General features: G+C 42.8%; 1 protein-coding gene across 1 annotated transcript in view; it reads right to left on the reverse strand.

Annotated features, from left to right (window-relative positions):
- Window positions 1–4,040, reverse strand: part of LOC128696622 (irregular chiasm C-roughest protein-like) — a 287,716-nt gene extending 283,676 nt beyond the window's left edge. The window contains exon 1 of the mRNA XM_070094436.1: window positions 3,479–4,040. The gene's annotated coding sequence lies outside the window, so the exon portion shown is untranslated. The remainder of the gene's footprint in view (window positions 1–3,478) is intronic.
- Window positions 4,041–18,908: the final 14,868 nt, after the last annotated feature.

Consider the following 18,908-nt stretch of genomic DNA (forward strand, 5'->3'; position numbering starts at 1 on the left):
ACCAGAAGATACCAGAAACACTGTTGGGACAAGTGCAGACGTCTTCAAGAGGAAACTGGACAAGAATCTTCACCAGGTGCCAGATCAACCAGGCAGTGATGGGCATGTGGGTCAGCGGGCCACCACCAGTGACAGCCTGGTTAACCAGGCAAACACCAGACGAGCCTGGCCCAAGGGAGCAGAAAAACTCTCGGAACTCATAAAAGGTATATCAAAAGTGATAGATGAATCCTTACAAGATTTCAAACGTAGCAGACCATCTTCATTTTATAACGTTCGTTTTCTGATGTATTTTTCAATGTGTATTTCTGAACCTTACAGGTATATAGACAAGTCCTTTTTTCTGTTCTACGCACACCTACAAAAATGCATATTTAATTACAAATAGCTGCGTGCTATGGGTCTGGAAATGTGCTGTCTGGAGGAATATGAACTACGTTTAAATGTGAACGCATGTCATGTGGGGTGAACATAGATGACACTAACTGAAATACCAAGGAGTTGCTACATCAGTGGACGTAGAACTAAACGTTGGATCCCAAAAGGAAAACACAAAGACCATAAACACAAATAGGTGAGCATCTGCGAATGAGAACACGCACACAGACACACACACGCACACACACGTACGTACACTCACAAATAAGTGAATTTACACACCCTGGCGCATACACACACAGGTAAGTAATCACACACACACACACACACACACACACACACACACACACACACACACACACACACACACACACACACACACACACAAGCACACACACACAGGGGGAGTGACCTAGTAGCGACCAGTGAAGAGGCGGGGCCAGGAGTTTGGACTCGACCCCTGCAACCTCAACTAGGTGAGTACAACTAGGTGAGTACACACACAGGCGAGTACACACGATTAAGTTAATACACACATACCTCACATCACTGTAATATACGTACCCAATATTAGTAAATAACATCCAAGGAGATGTAAACAAAGCATTTCTGGCCGCCAGAGTAGGAAAATTCTCGACACTTGTCACAGGTAAATCACAGGTAAACGTCTAAAAATGTACATGCAAATGCCTACCTATGTGATCACACTCGTTGCAGCACCTACAGCTATCCTCCCTATACGATTACAATGACAAAAACAAATGTAACTTGCAGCTCTCCTTCGTGACCACAATGACAGAAGCATATGCAGCTATCCTTCCATACAATGATTGCAAAATATGCAGTTATCTTTCCTGACAATGAGTGTAACATGTGCAACTGTTTTTTTTTTCATTACAATGAATGCAACATACGCAAGTACACTTCATTATAATGACCATAATACAGGCAATCATCCTTACAATGACCGAGATAAATGCAAGTATCCTCACAAGGTTTAATTTCTCGAAGAGAGATACTACACCGACAAGTCTGTATATGTCAGTGTATATATACACACAATGACTGTTTTAGTCCTTATTTCAGTGACTGACGTTCCCTTGATTTTAGTATACAGGTAACTTCACTTCCTTAGAAACTAATTTCTTCCTGACGTAGGTCCAAGTCGTATGACGACCAGTTCAGTGACTAAGCAACCACTAGTGCGCGCGCCCGCCAGCACACCACACACATGCACACCACACACATACACACACACACACACAAACACACACACACACACAGCTTTGAAGTTATAAAAACGATAACGATAAAGAGGTGGGGGCCAGGAACTGAGAGACGACACCGGCAACCTCAAGGCAGAGAGCACAACACGCCAAACGTTGTTGAACGGATAGTGGAGGAGCCGGGAGCTATGATTCGACCCCCAGCAAACACGACCAGGCGAGTGCAGCAAGGTGAGGCGAGCACGGATAATAAGGGCACCGCCACACGCACCCTGGGACAACGCACTCCATTTCACAAGTTAATTCAGCGGCCGCAATCAGCTGGTGGCCCCGCACACCACAGAAACTTTGCCCGTTAGCGCCCGTAATAACGAGCTGGTTAGTTATTAATTTTAGTGAAAGGTGGACCCCATGCCCCCCACCCCTCTGTTAAGGGTGATATACCCACCCTTTGGAAGGGGGCACTTTCTCCCCCACTCTGTTCAAGGGGCTCTGCGCCCCCTTTTCCTGAGCTCACCAAGTGGCTGAGAAACCGAATGACGAATTCGTAAGGTGTCATACAGCACCCTGGTGTCTCTTGGATCAAAAGGCCTTCAAAAGCATCAAGGAGGACCTTTTAAAGGAAGAAAATACCACTTGGAGTAGATGTTTTTCCCTAGAGTTAAGAGCCCAAGTAGGTCCTGGCAGTTCTAAATATCTATATATATATATATATATATATATATATATATATATATATATATATATATATATATATTATATATATATATATATATATATATATATATATATATATATATATATATATATATATATATATATATATATATATATATTGCACTAATCTGTTGCTGCCACTTGCATACTATCATTCACGCGTTAATTTATCACGCTAATCAATCACCATCACCCGCTAATCTATCACTTACGTATACGTTAATCTATCATTCACTTACACATCTTTCATTTACGCCCACATCTTTCACCCACATGGCTTTCTCTCGCACATCTTTCACTCACAAACACACTTCACTCTCGCACACACCTTTCACTTTTATATCTTTCACTTACACACACACACATCTTTCACATACACATTTTCACTAACTTTCACTTACACAATAATGCATCGTTCGCACTAATCTATCGCTCACGTTCACACTGATCTATCGCTCACGTTCACACTGATCTATCCTTCTTAAACACACAACTATATAACACTGTTATATGCCTAATTTATTGCTGTTACTGCACACTGATCGATCGCTGTCATCTGCAGAAATTGGGAAATAAAATAGGAACGTTGTAAGAGGTGACTGACTTCGTAAAAATTCAAACAGCTACAGATTTGCTCACTCTGTCGCAACAACACATCTCACCTACCGTGGGTACAAGCACACGCATGCAACACTTGGGGTCTACCTGGGGTCTACCTGGGGTCTACCTGGAGGGTATTCCGGGGATCAACGCCCCCGCCGCCCGGTCCACGACCAGGCCTCCTGGGGTACTTGGTAAGCGTTTTGCCCACTGGGGACCAGTGAGCGAGACGTCTCCTTGAAATGTTCCGAAGTGCTACGTATACCTGGAGTATACCTGGAGAGGGTTTCGGGGGTCAACGTCCCCACCCCTGCCCGGTCTGAGGCCAGGCCTCGTGGTGGATCAGAGGCTAATCAACCAAGCTGTTACTGCTGGCTGCACGCAAACCGACGTACGAACCACAGCCAGGCTGGTCAGATACCGACTTTAGGTGCAAATTCCTACAGTTCTTGTGCATTATGTCTGTTCTGTCTCACGTACCGTACTTGTGCAGCATTGGATATCTCCACTGAGGAAATTCTGCACGGTTTTCGAAACCTGTTCTTAATCTAACCTACCGTAGTTATCTGACGTGAGCGCTGAAGACAGCCAGGAGATTAATATAAATTCCAGGTTTCACAGAGCCAGGAAGATCATCGTGCAAAGATGCTGTGACCCAGAGGAGGTTATCTCTCCCCACATGACCTTGCTATCTCCATGGCTTCACAAAGGCTTTATCTCACACGGTAACAGATTAAAACTTTTCGATCCGTTTCTCTCTCCCGTATTTCTCTGGAGGATGTGTGAACGTATCCGGGAGTCCCTCCTTGAAACATGAACTACGGAAAATCTTCCACTGACACTGTGGTAGAGGTCAATCGTACCACTGGATAGTTCATTCGTAAACTCAAGTTTACACATTCATTAACTATACAAGGCAAGAAATGGACAGTTAAGTTCAGTTAACCACAGCACAACAACCAACAAATCGTCCAGGATAGAACTCAAAAATGAAACACTTCAATTTTCTTTTTAAAAGTAAAAAAAAAAATCTACAACTTGGGTGAAAAAAAGTTTTCCGTGGACGCGAGCAGACAGAGCGGAGAGTAAGAATCCAGCGGGAGGAGCGACACACATCCTCCGTCGTGGCTGGAGTAGTACTGAGCCTCGACGTGGTGGCTGACCCAACCCACCCGATCTCCCAGCCTTGAGGTTACCACATACCCATTTGCAATTTTTGCTTCTATCACTACTAACAGCAAGTATTTTCTGTTTCTCTCTCTGTTCATCTCTCTTCCCTCCCTCTCTCTCTCTTTCTCTCCCAAAACTTTTCGCTAAGAACTTAGCATTCTAAGATCCTGGTCCAGACTGGTTAATTCAGCCACCTGGGTATCTCTTCTCCGGTGACAATAATCGCGGTATTGTTTTTTTCTCTTCCTGGTGATGATGATGCGACGTTAACTCCCGAAGATGATGATGCGTGTGTTTATAAACGTTTTGCCATATTTGTAAATATTATGACAATATTATTATATGTCTTGTTAAACAATATTGATACCTTGCGTCCTGCTTCCGTCTTTACGACTCTTTTGGCTAAATCATGTCTAATATACTGACATGAGTTCGGGGTAGTGGTATTAGGTATCCCCGTGAGGGGGTTACTTAGAGTGGGTACCAATTTTTTCCTTCTCTGAGGTTAACGTGTGGTAACCTAAGAACGCTTCTTCCGATCGGTTCCAAACTTTCAACGCTGGTGTAACTTGCAGAAAGTTTCGGGAAATGTTGGCGCAAATTTTCAATGTTATAGCAATTAAAACTGCGGGTATTACCGATTTTCTTGCGACAAGTGAAGAATGCCCTAGCCGATCGGCTTCAAACTTTCATCAGTGGTGTATTTGGCTTAACAGAAGATTTGTACTGTTTTTCTCGGCTGCGTAAGTCCCCCCTCCCCAAAAAAAAAAACTTTAAAGTTTACAAAATAAATTTTAAACAAGTTAAAGTTCTATAATTAAAGCATATCTTACATAGCAAAATAACTTCCTGGTCACAGACCGGGCCGAGGGGGGCGTTGACCCCTGAAACCCTCTCTAGGTATGCTCCAGGTAACTGGATGAAGGTTAGTCAACTGGTATTTGTGATATAAGATTAACAACACTATATCCTATATCCCTCTAATGTATATAGAAATGTTGCAATATTTTATGGAGATCGTGAAGCGATTTGCCTCCTGATTAGCTTCATTATATTACCACAGTGTTTGACTGGGTTGATTTCCAACTTCTTGGGAATATTGATCTGCAGCTCCGGCACTTCTGAGAGTTTTAAGTTACAGGAACTAGCTTTGAAAATAAGTGGTATAAAATAACGACGTGATGGAGAAAGCAAATGTGGTACAGTGCGACCCTTTACTGACAACGTGACTTAATCCCGCCCGTGGTATGGTTTCTTTACTGACAACGTTTCGCCCCCACGTTAGGCTGTATCAAGTCACAGAGCTAACTGGAAAGGGAGGATGAACATAGTCAGGTTAGTTGTGTTGAAGCTGTAACCTTGAGTTGCTATGCGTTTACGCTGGACAAATATGTGATTAATGAGTGTTGAACTTGAGAACGACCTGTGTAGGCTGGGGCAGTAATCTTTCTGCAGTGTTCTTCCTTACTTATAAACTGCTGCTATGTGGGATATAGAAGTTTCCTGGCTAGAGGCACAGCTGTAGAAGTGTTTGCTGTGGTTGAGAACGTTGGATATGCTGACGATCCCTCATCTGTGGGTGTCTTCTGTACAATTAACTAAGTGGTTCTTGGAGTGCCGGTATGCAGCGCAGCCGTGATTCAGACGTCCATTCTGCTGGCACATTGGTGTTCGGAAATGAGTGTTTGGAAGTCTCAGGGTGAAGAATGAGACACTTGTGCGTCATTTGGCACTCTTTATCGAGGAAACGTTCCATCATCCAGTGGCTTCTTCAGTCCCATACAGAGAAGAATGGTGAAAGATGAGGAGGAGAATGAGTTAATCAGTCCGTCAGCCTGCAATCGACTCCAGGCTGAGGGACTGATTACCCCATTGTCCTCATCTTTCACCGTTCTTCTGTGTATTGGGCTGAAGAAGCCACTGGCTGGCGAAATGTTTTCTTAATAAAGATTCCCAAATGCAAATGTTGCACATTATTATTATAATCAAAAAGAAGCGCTAAACCACAAGGGCTATACAGCGAAAAAACGAACCCTGGACCTCAGTGGTGAGAGTCACGCCTCTCACCACTGGGCTACCCCGAAGGGTGTCAAATGTTGCACAGACCATTCTTGACGATGAATCAGATACACGTACAACATCTGGGTATCTTCATTTTGCAGACGGAGAGCACCAATCTATGACAGCGCCACGTTTAGCAGCACCATTAAACGTGGCGCATCATAGGTGGGTTTACGGTAGACTTGGAAACGAAGATCATGGTCAGTTTTGTCGAGTAGAGCATCGAGGAATGGAAAATCGCTAACGACTTCTTCGTGAGCTGGACTGAGGGCTCGGCCTGGTTAAACTTGTGTGATTGAGGGGACACTGAATCGATGAGTAAGGGGTAAGCACAGCTAACTGACAAACACAGCTAAGAGAATACACATGACCTTCAGAAACATTAATAGATGTACGTTCAAGAAAATCTACCTTTAGACTGATTACATCGACTCCAGGCTTAAGGACTAATTACCTCAAACTCCTGATCTTCACCATTCTTCTTTGTGTAGGACTGATGAAGCCACTGTGTGGCGAAACGTTTCCTCAATAAAGATGCCTAAGTGTTGCACATGTGTCTAATTTATCAACATATCAGTTCTCTGAATCATTTATCTACATGACTATATCTTGAGTACGGGGAACTAGTGTGGAGCCTTTATCAAGTCAAACACAAATCGAATCTTCAGACTTGGACATGAATGAATGAAAATGAGTTATCAGTAAAGACTGAGAGCGTTCTTCCGAAGAGTGGAGGAAGAGTAAGGTTCGGATAAGATCACTACGTAAACAAAATATCCAAGGGACCAGGAAAGAACATAGAAACGCAAGAACAGAGCATTGCGGCACACCTACTGACCCAGGCCAGGCAGGTACTCGCACACAACCATCCCCACACACATATCTGGCTAATCTAATTTTAAAGCCGCCCAAGGTAGGAAACAACAGAAGAACAGATTAAGCAGAGGTGGTCGATGGCTAGAAACAACACACCCAAACGAGCCACGGGAGAATTAATAAAATACTTACACACGTGAGGGGGTAAAGAAGATAAATAACCTAGACAAAGATTCAATAAAATCAATCCTATACAGGGCTGCAAAATTATTACTTTATTGACGAGTAGGAGCTAAACCCGTGAGTTATATAGCTGCTGGGTAAGGGTGATGGGGTAATACGGGTTGATCAGGGGGAAGAGAGGGAAAGGGTAGCTCCACTTTCTAGTTCAAGAATCCTTTTCAAGCGTCGAAGCGCCCACACACAAAATAAATGTACTCTGATGCAGAGTTTGCAGCTTCGACTCCTGCTGTGGACGTAGAGATAATATTTGTAAATAATTTCGCCGGTATGCGAATTGTTAAGCACAAAATATAAATGATGAACTCTGATCACGGTTTAGCGCTTACTTCCTCTCAATAATAATAATAATAATAATAATAATAATAATAATAATAATAATAATAATATCTGGTCGAGGCGAACTATGACCACAGTGAACTCTGATCATAGTGAACTCTAATATCAGTGAATTGTGATCACAGTGCACCACGAGCACAAAGCTGTGATCCCCAGCAGTGGATGCTGTTATCCACACACATTTCCTGGTTGGGTCGGGAGATGTTACTTGGGCCAGGCTGCAACAGACAAGTTTAGTCCCGGCTCCCAACTGCCTCGTTTCATGCCTGGCTTCATGGTGGGAACTGTATCAGTTGGTCCTGAGGAGGTCAGGTCGATCTGCTTGCATGATTAGGCATGTTTATGGTGTATTTGTGTGCGCGTGTGTGTGTGCGTCCGTGCGCACCGAGTTGTACTCCCCGAGTTGTGTTTACGAGGGTCAAGTCTCGGCTCCTGACCCTCACTTAAAATGCAATCGCCAGCTTAATTAGTTCCTGGCTTCGTTCGCCCTATTGTACCTACTCTTGAAACTGTGCATGGAGTTTGCCTCAGACATTTCATTACCTAGCTCATCCCATTCATTTACCACTTTACATCCCTGTGGTTCATTACCACCTTTAGTTTCTATCTATGACCCTTTACCCCTATGCATCTCATTTAAAAACAATGCCTATGCACTATCAAAGCCTCTGAGTATCTTGTAAATCGTAAAAGTGTCTCCCCTAATACTTCTAAAATCGACAGACTCAATTTCTTTAGTCTCTCTTCATAAATCAATCCGCTCAGCTCTGGACCTAGTCTTGTTGCAAACCTCTTGAACTTTTCTATTTTTCTTACATGCGTAATCAGGTGGTAGACTCCGTGTTGGTGCTGCTAAATTCATGACAGACCTAACATATGTCGTGTAGAAAAGCTTAAAAGATTCTTTACTGAGGTTTCTGAAAGCAGTTGTTAGATTAGCTTCCTTAGCACGTCTTGCAGATGTTATACTGTAGCAGAGGACCCTTTTAACACGACGTTTCGCCCAAGGCTGGACTTTATCACGTACACAGGAATGAGCAGCTCCCAGTGTCTTGATTTCCATTCTTTACCTTTCGCCAACGTTCACCTCTGGCGATATGTTAGGTGTGATGTTCACTCCAAGATCCTTCTCCCGAGCGATATATTCAGTTGCCCAACTCTCAAGCCTCTCTTCACTCCTAATTTTCATGACCTTGCACTTGTTTTTATTGAACTCCAATAATCACTAGTTTGATAATTTTTGAAGTTTGTCCAGCTCTACCTATGGCCCGTCTGTTTGCTTTCGTGTGTATTCTTCTCATTAATTTTATTGATCAGCAAACAATGAAACATAAGTAAAGCTCCTACCTACCAAATCATTTTACGGATATTAAGAATAATGGTCCTAGAAGAGATCCTTGGGGAACCCCTCTTGTGGCACTTTCCCATCCTGAAACATCACCTCGTTTACCACTAACATGACCATCCACACTGGCAGTCTCTCTACCACCAACACCAACTATCTTGACTTCACCTATACTCCCAAGTTAATCTCCGAGCTTAATAATTATTGTTATTATTATTATTATTATTAATATGGAAAATACTAATCCCGTGGCGATTATTGTAACGCACATTTGCATAAAATCTGGTGTTTTGTGTATGTTTACTGCCAGAATTGCTAATGGCATAAGAGCTACTTATCACTGTATGGTAGCTGAGATAATGTCCAATGTTTGATAATTTGGTATCAGCCTTAATCCACCGGTAACTTCGTCAGAATTAATACAATTGGCCTGTGTAGTTACCTTCACTATGACAATGGGTTAATCACTGCAGTGGTTTTTTTTCCACTATCTATAAGTCACTAGAACTAACTCGTCTTTTTCTCAACATAATCTTGTTAAAAAAAATATAAAAATGCGAAAATAAACAGGAGGATTTGGGATCAAGGAGAGTGAAATTAAAAAAAAAAAAAATTTACCATTTAACGAACAGAATGTACAGAAATGAGGCAAAATTAATGAAAAATAGGGGCGCTAAAAGGGAAAATGTGTGAACACTTTTGGTACTCAAAATTCGAGTATATACTGATTTTGTCTCTTGTGAAAGCTTCAGCCTCAAAAGAGCGTTTTTGCTGCTTTCTTCGGCTCTCACACCAGTCATCTCTCTCTCTCTCTCACCATTCCTGGCTCTCTCAAAACTTCTGTTGCTCAGTTCCACTGTTATAACCAAATTATCATGTGTGTCCTGGTATATACAGAAGAAAAACATGTTGCTTGCCAGACACAGTAGCCTCGTGGAATTTTGGTACAGAGGACATCTCTACAATCTATTTGCTATCCTCTGGTCCAGTTTTTGGGCATAACCTACTTCCACTGGTGGGTCCCACCTCTCTCTAACAATGTCTTCATATGCTGCACCTAACCTGACTCCAGTATATTAGCTCCTGTCCTCCTTCATATACTTTAGAAAAACAGGCTTTATTCTCAATGTGTAAATAAATATAGAATAGGGTAGAAGTTCTTCTGTCTGGAGGTTCTTCGGGGGGTCACCGCCTCCGGAGCCCGGTCCTCGACAAGACCTTCCGGAGGATTGCCTGCTGGTGGTACGCAATACAAAGCACAACCCGGCTTATCGGGCACTTTAGGTATCTGTCCAGTTCCCTCTTGAAGACATCCAGGAATCTATTGGTAAATTCGCTTATAAATTGTCTTACACAATTTTTGGGATATAGAATTCATGAACCTTTTCTTGTGTGGGACAATATCCATTTTATTGTGTGCGGCTATGTTAATTTGTTTATGACAGAATTATTACCCATTCTTTGTTACATTATCAGGTATACCTGATAATATAACAATCGGCTTCAAATTTTCAACGTTGGTTCGTTTTCTTGGTGGTCTATCCACTGTCATTTTTCGGTACATTGTTGACTTCGCCTCTGGGAGCAAGGGATGCCACTCAATTGTTCAGTGTTCATAAAGCATTAAACACACGCACAAATGCTTAGTCTATGCATAACCTTGTGTAGACATTGTGTGAGTTATCTGGTGTGAGCTCAGCGAGAGGTTTGCTTCTGCATGCTAAATAGTGAGTGAACTTTGTATTTGCTCAGCTTCATGGATTCAGTGTATCCGAGGATTGAATTGTCTGACTCTGCTTTGTTGACATCTACACACTGTATTGTGTTGGCCTAGACTTTGACTAGATATCTGCGCACACACATGCATTGTGTGAACTTGGGGACGTGTGTTAGAGAATTGTACACCTTGATAATTGTGCGGGTCTTAGGAGCAGTAATGGTAATAGATTCGAAGAGTAAATACGCCTTCGAAAACTGAGAAGTACAGCCACATAGTCTACTCCTCTCTCCATTTCCATTAGAGATTAAATAAATATAAAATTTCGGGTTGAGATGTTAAGTTCTATCAAAGAGGAAACAGCCATAGCCAGTGGCAGAAATCTGACAAAGAACAATTAATAAACGTGCTATTAAAAAAAGAAATTGAGCACAAAAATAGCAGGAAAATGAGTACACTCCTTTATCTCAATCTTGATTGGCGTATTTTTTATATGATTTGTCGGGTGTACTAAGACTAGTTATAATTTGTGAGTTGATTCAGATACATTTGACCATTCATTTTATATTGTAATTATTGTTTTCCACGCAGATTGTAAATAACGTGATAACAGGCGTCTTTATTAAGTAAAGACTAGTGTAAATCACACTCCATATTTTATTAAATCCATTGACTAGTGAGATTTTTGGTTTTAGCCTTCGAATGCTTGTCGAAAACAAGCTCTGCTTTGGAAGCAGAGGCAAATAAGTCTTGCGTGCCTATCTGGGAGCTAGTTTCCGTCTTAAAACTAGATTCTGACTCACCTTGAGTTATTGTGAACGTTCTTGGTTGTGTCTATTAGTGTCTTCTAGTTTCAGAATAGGTGGTCAGAGAGACTGTTCTGTCCGAAAGATGTTATGTTCTATTTTCTGTGATACTGGAGTTGTCCTGCTGAGCTCCTGAGGGAGATAATGTCTTAAGGTCTTGCAGTACATGTAAGTAAACTCACATGATTCTGGAGCTGATCATCATTTCATGGAAACTCAGAGGTCTTTACCAAATATATTTTTCCTTAGTGCAGTTACAAGGGTCATGGTGATGATCAGTTATGGTGTGGATCAGTGTTATGGTATGGATCAGTGTTATGGTGTGGATCAGTGTTATGGTGTGGATCAGTGTTATGGTGTGGATCAGTGTTATGGTGTGGATCAGTGTTATGGTGTGGATCAGTGTTATGGTCTGTATCAGTGTTATGGTGTGGATCAGTGTTATGGTCTGGATCAGTGTTATGGTGTGGATCAGTGTTATGGTGTGGATCAGTGTTATGGTGTGGATCAGTGTTATGGTGTGGATCAGTGTTATGGTGTGGATCAGTGTTATGGTGTGGATCAGTGTTATGGTCTGTATCAGTGTTATGGTGTGGATCAGTGTTATGGTGTGGATCAGTGTTATGGTGTGGATCAGTGTTATGGTGTGGATCAGTGTTATGGTGTGGATCAGTGTTATGGTGTGGATCAGTGTTATGGTGTGGATCAGTGTTATGGTGTGGATCAGTGTTATGGTGTGGATCAGTGTTATGGTGTGGATCAGTGTTATGGTCTGGATCAGTGTTATGGTGTGGATCAGTGTTATGGTCTGGATCAGTGTTATGGTGTGGATCAGTGTTATGGTGTGGATCAGTGTTATGGTGTGGATCAGTGTTATGGTGTGGATCAGTGTTATGGTGTGGATCAGTGTTATGGTGAGGATCAGTGTTATGGGGTGGTAAGTGTTACGGTGTGGGTCAGTGTTATGGTGAGGATCAGTGTTTTGGTGAAGATCAGTGTTATAGTGAGGATCAGTGTTATAACGAAGATCAGTGTTATGGTGAGGATCAATGTTATGGTGAGGATCAATGTTATAGTGAGGAACAGTGTTATGGTGAGAATCAGTGTTAAGGTGAGGATCAGTGTTATAGCGAGGATCAGTGTTATAGCGAGGATCAGTGTTATAGTGAGGATCAGTGTTATAGTGAGGATCAGTGTTATAGTGAGTATCAGTGTTATAGTGAGGATCAGTGTTATAGTGAGGATCAGTGTTATAGCGAGGATCAGTGTTATAGTGAGGATCAGTGTTATAGTGAGGATCAGTGTTATAGTGAGGATCAGTGTTATGGTGAGGATCAGTGTTATAGTGAGGATCAGTGTTATGGTGAGGATCAGTGTTATGGTGAGGATCAGTGTTATAGTGAGGATCAGTGTTATGGTGAGGATCAGTGTTATGGTGAGGATCAGTGTTATAGTGAGGATCAATGTTATGGTGAGGATCAGTGTTATGGTGAGGATCAGTGTTATAGTGAGGATCAATGTTATGGTGAGGATCAGTGTTATGGTGAGGATCAGTGTTATAGTGAGGATCAATGTTATGGTGAGGATCAATGTTATAGTGAGGAACAGTGTTATGGTGAGAATCAGTGTTAAGGTGAGGATCAGTGTTATAGCGAGGATTAGTGTTATAGCGAGGATCAGTGTTATAGTGAGGATCAGTGTTATAGTGAGGATCAGTGTTATAGTGAGGATCAGTGTTATAGTGAGGATCAGTGTTATAGTGAGGATCAGTGTTTTAGTGAAGATCAGTGTTATAGTGAGGATCAGTGTTATAGTGAGGATCAGTGTTATGGTGAGGATCAGTGTTATAGTGAGGATCAGTGTTATGGTGAGGATCAGTGTTATGGTGAGGATCAGTGTTATAGTGAGGATCAGTGTTATGGTGAGGATCAGTGTTATAGTGAGGATCAGTGTTATAGTGAGGATCAGTGTTATGGTGAGGATCAGTGTTATGGTGAGGATCAGTGTTATAGTGAGGATCAGTGTTATGGTGAGGATCAGTGTTATAGTGAGGATCAGTGTTATAGTGAGGATCAGTGTTATGGTGAGGATCAGTGTTATAGTGAGGATCAGTGTTATAGTGAGGATCAGTGTTATAGTGAGGATCAGTGTTATGGTGAGGATCAGTGTTATGGTGAGGATCAGTGTTATAGTGAGGATCAGTGTTATAGTGAGGATCAGTGTTATAGTGAGGAGTGTTATAGTGAGGATCAGTGTTATGGTGAGGATCAGTGTTATAGTGAGGATCAGTGTTATGGTGAGGATCAGTGTTATAGTGAGGATCAGTGTTATAGTGAGGATCAGTGTTATGGTGAGGATCAGTGTTATAGCGAGGATCAGTGTTATAGTGAGGATCAGTGTTATAGTGAGGATCAGCGTTATGGTGAGGATCAGTGTTATAGTGAGGATCAGTGTTATAGTGAGGATCAGCGTTATGGTGAGGATCAGTGTTATAGTTAGGATCAGTGTTATAGTGAGGATCAGCGTTATGGTGAGGATCAGTGTTATAGTGAGGATCAGTGTTATAGTGAGGATCAGTGTTATAGTGAGGATCAGTGTTATAGTGAGGATCAGTGTTATAGTGAGGATCAGTGTTATAGTGAGGATCAGCGTTATGGTGAGGATCAGTGTTATAGTGAGGATCAGTGTTATGGTGAGGATCAGTGTTATAGTGAGGATCAGTGTTATAGTGAGGATCAGTGTTATAGTGAGGATCAGTGTTATAGTGAGGATCAGTGTTATGGTGAGGATCAGTGTTATAGTGAGGATCAGTGTTATGGTGAGGATCAGTGTTATAGTGAGGATCAGTGTTATAGTGAGGATCAGTGTTATAGTTATAGTGAGGATCAGTGTTATAATAAGGATCAGTGTTATACTGAGGATCAGTGTTATAGTGAGGATCAGTGTTATAGTGAGGATCAGTGTTATAGTGAGGATCAGTGTTATAGTGAGGATCAGTGTTATAGTGAGGATCAGCGTTATGGTGAGGATCAGTGTTATAGTGAGGATCAGTGTTATGGTGAGGATCAGTGTTATAGTGAGGATCAGTGTTATAGTGAGGATCAGTGTTATAGTGAGGATCAGTGTTATGGTGAGGATCAGTGTTATAGTGAGGATCAGTGTTATGGTGAGGATCAGTGTTATAGTGAGGATCAGTGTTATAGTGAGGATCAGTGTTATAGTTATAGTGAGGATCAGTGTTATAATAAGGATCAGTGTTATACTGAGGATCAGTGTTATAGTGAGGATCAGTGTTATAGTGAGGATCAGTGTTATAGTGAGGATCAGTGTTATAGTGAGGATCAGTGTTATAGTGAGGATCAGTGTTATAATAAGGATCAGTGTTATAGTGAGGATCAGTGTTATAGTGAGGATCAGTGTTATAGTGAGGATCAGTGTTATAGTGAGGATCAGTGTTATAGTGAGGATCAGTGTTATAGTGAGGATCAGTGTTATAATAAGGATCAGTGTTATAGTGAGGATCAGTGTTATAGTGAGGATCAGTGTTATAGTGAGGATCAGTGTTATAGTGAGGATCAGTGTTATAGTGAGGATCAGTGTTATAGTGAGGATCAGTGCCACTGCGCTGCCTTCACAACAAACTGTGGAAACTAAGTGAGAACCTGGGACTTAGATTCAGTAATTTTACACAGCCGCAAAATTACCAAGTGGAAAGTCATCCTCATGAACCACTTAAATAAAGACACAAAAACAATATAATAGGAGCTATTATTGATCACACTTTTCCCCCCACTCTACGTTTCGCCCAGTGCATGTGTGAAAGATTTTGATATAGATAACTCTTACGGTTTTTCCTATAGTTCGTTGAGTACACTGGAGATTTTGGATTAATCTAAAGTTTTAGATTATTCTCAAGTTTGTATTCTGTATTTCTAACGTTTATATTTTATTCCAGCATTTGTGTATTATTCTGAAACTTAAGAATTGGTCTGAAGTTTGTATGTTGGTCTGAAGTTTGTATGCTGGTCTGAAGTTTGTATGTTTGTCTGAAGTTTGTATGTTGGTCTGAAGTTTGTATGTTTGTCTGAAGTTTGTATGTTGGTCTGAAGTTTGAATGCTGGTCTGAAGTTTGTATGTTGGTCTGAAGTTTGTATGTTTGTCTGAAGTTTGTATGTTTGTCTGAAGTTTGTATGTTTGTCTGAAGTTTGTATGCTGGTCTGAAGTTTGTATGTTTGTCTGAAGTTTGTATGTTTGTCTGAAGTTTGTATGCTGGTCTGAAGTTTGTATGCTGGTCTGAAGTTTGTATGCTGGTCTGAAGTTTGTATGCTGGTCTGAAGTTTGTATGTTGGTCTGAAGTTTGTATGTTGGTCTGAAGTTTGTATGTTTGTCTGAAGTTTGTATGCTGGTCTGAAGTTTGTATGTTTGTCTGAAGTTTGAGCACAGATCCAAGGTTTGCGTTCTGATCGGAATTTTGTTTATTGATCTGATAATTGCATATTGATCAGAAGTTAATACACTATTTAGATGTTAGGTTATCAAGTTTGCGGTTTATTCTCAAGATTATCCGGAAGTTAAAGCTTCAGAAGTTTGCAAATCATTCTGAATTTTCATATATATTTGTACATCTTGGATTTTTTTGTTTCCAGGAGAAATTGTGGAATTTATCGGGATTTGAATTTTGGCATAATTCTGCAGTTTGGAAATTCTAGAGCTGACAGTTAATCTCGCAGTTTGTGGATTATTCTGCAGTGCACGAACTCTAGAAATTTTAGAATAAATTTCAAGTTTGTAGATTATTCTGAAGCGGCCAAAGTTTTTGTACCGAAAAAGTATGTAACAACTTTTTCTTTAAAGAATTATTTGTGCATAACCCAGAAGTGATGCCGTGCAACCTAGCAGTGACGCTGTGCAAGAAGTGATGCCGTGTAACCTAGCAGTGACTCTGTGCAAGAAGTGATGCCGTGTAACCTAGCAGTGACGCTGTGCAAGAAGTGATGCCGTGCAACCTAGCAGTGACGCTGTGCAAGAAGTGGTGCCGTGCAACCTAGCAGTGACGCTGTGCAAGAAGTGGTGCCGTGCAACCTAGCAGTGACGCTGTGCAAGAAGTGACGCCGTGCAACCTAGCAGTGACGCTGTGCTAGAAGTGATGCCGTGCAACCTAGCAGTGACGCTGTGCAAGAAGTGACGCCGTGTAACCTAGCAGTGACTGTGCAAGAAGTGATGCCGTGTAACCTAGCAGTGACGCTGTGCAAGAAGTGATGCCGTGCAACCTAGCAGTGACGCTGTGCAAGAAGTGATGCCGTGCAACCTAGCAGTGACGCTGTGCAAGAAGTGATGCCGTGCACCTAGCAGTGACGCTGTGCAAGAAGTGATGCCGTGCAACCTAGCAGTGACGCTGTGCAAGAAGTGATGCCGTGCAACCTAGCAGTGACGCTGTGCAAGAAGTGATGCCGTGCAACCTAGCAGTGACGCTGTGCAAGAAGTGATGCCGTGCAACCTAGCAGTGACGCTGTGCAAGAAGTGATGCCGTGCAACCTAGCAGTGACGCTGTGCAAGAAGTGATGCCGTGCAACCTAGCAGTGACGCTGTGCAAGAAGTGATGCCGTGCACCTAGCAGTGACGCTGTGCAAGTGGTGCCGTGCACCTAGCAGTGACGCTGTGCAAGAAGTGGTGCCGTGCAACCTAGCAGTGACGCTGTGCAAGAAGTGATGTCGTGCAACCTAGCAGTGACGCTGTGCAAGAAGTGATGCCGTGCAACCTAGCAGTGACGCTGTGCAAGAAGTGATGCAGTGCAACCTAGCAGTGACGCTGTGCAAGAAGTGGTGCCGTGCAACCTAGCAGTGACGCTGTGCAAGAAGTGATGCCGTGCAACCTAGCAGTGACGCTGTGCAAGAAGTGATGCCGTGCAACCTAGCAGTGACGCTGTGCAAGAAGTGATGCCGTGCAACCTAGCAGTGACGCTGTGCAAGAAGTGATGCCGTGCAACCTAGCAGTGACGCTGTGCAAGAAGTGGTGCCGTGCAACCTAGCAGTGACGCTGTGCAAGAAGTGATGCCGTGCAACCTAGCAGTGACGCTGTGCAAGAAGTGATGCCGTGCAACCTAGCAGTGACGCTGTGCAAGAAGTGATGCCGTGCAACCTACCAGTGACGCTGTGCAAGACGTGGTGCCGTGCAATCTAGCAGTGACGCTGTGCAAGAAGTGATGCCGTGCAACCTAGCAGTGACGCTGTGCAAGAAGTGATGTCGTGCAACCTAGCAGTGACGCTGTGCAAGAAGTGATGTCGTGCAACCTAGCAGTAACGCTGTGCAAGAAGTGATGCCGTGCAACCTAGCAGTGACGCTGTGCAAGAAGTGATGTCGTGCAACCTAGCAGTAACGCTGTGCAAGAAGTGATGCCGTGCAACCTAGCAGTGACGCTGTGCAAGAAGTGATGCCGTGCAACCTAGCAGTGATGCTGTGCAAGAAGTGATGTCGTGCAACCTAGCAGTAACGCTGTGCAAGAAGTGACGCCGTGCAACCTAGCAGTGACGCTGTGCAAGAAGTGACGCCGTGTAACCCAGCAGTGACGGCGTGCAAGATAGAAGTGATGTCTTGCAACCTAGGAGTGACGCCGTGCAAGATAGAAGTGACGCCGTGCAACATAGTGATCCCGTGCAACCTTCTAGCTGTGATGTCGTGCGTCTTAGCACTGACGCCGTGCAACCTAACAGTGACACAGATCCTTAACTGGTGGTGTACAGGAGATATGTGTGACCTTACCACTCGTGCAGTCCATAGGTATCCCTCGCCTTGCAGGGATGATGAAGCAGCACCACAATAGCGTGTGGTGCTATTGTGACCTGAGGAATGATTATCACCAATACTACCACCTTCTCCATTACACGAGACATCGTTCTCACCACCACCACCACTATTACCACATCATTACACGAGACATCGTTCTCACCACCACCACCACCACTATTACCACATCATTACACAAGACATCGTTCTCACCACCACCACCACTACTATTACCACATCATTACACGAGACATCGTTCTCACCACCACCACCACTATTACCACATCATTACACGAGACATCGTTCTCACCACCACCACCACTATTACCACATCATTACACGAGACATCGTTCTCACCACCACCACCACTATTACCACATCATTGCACGAGACATCGTTCTCACCACCACTATTACCACATCATTACCCGAGACATCGTTCTCACCACTACCACTATTGCTTCCTCCAGAAAGCCGTTTAAATGGCGTACTGCTGATAGAGTAAAACAAAATACACAAGTTGCTTGACACGCTTTCCCTGAGGCAACGCTTATTAATATAATGTTTGTAGGATTACCGACAACGTTTCGCTCCCCCGGAGAGCGACACGTTGCCACAGTAAAAATGTCGCATTAGTTACACATGTTTCCTTTAACGTAACGCTTATAAAATTTGTCGTGATAAAGGTTTAACAAAGCGAAACGTTGTGTA

This window comes from Cherax quadricarinatus, chromosome 46 (assembly GCF_038502225.1).
Source record: "Cherax quadricarinatus isolate ZL_2023a chromosome 46, ASM3850222v1, whole genome shotgun sequence".
Classification (NCBI taxonomy): Eukaryota; Metazoa; Arthropoda; class Malacostraca; order Decapoda; family Parastacidae; genus Cherax; species Cherax quadricarinatus.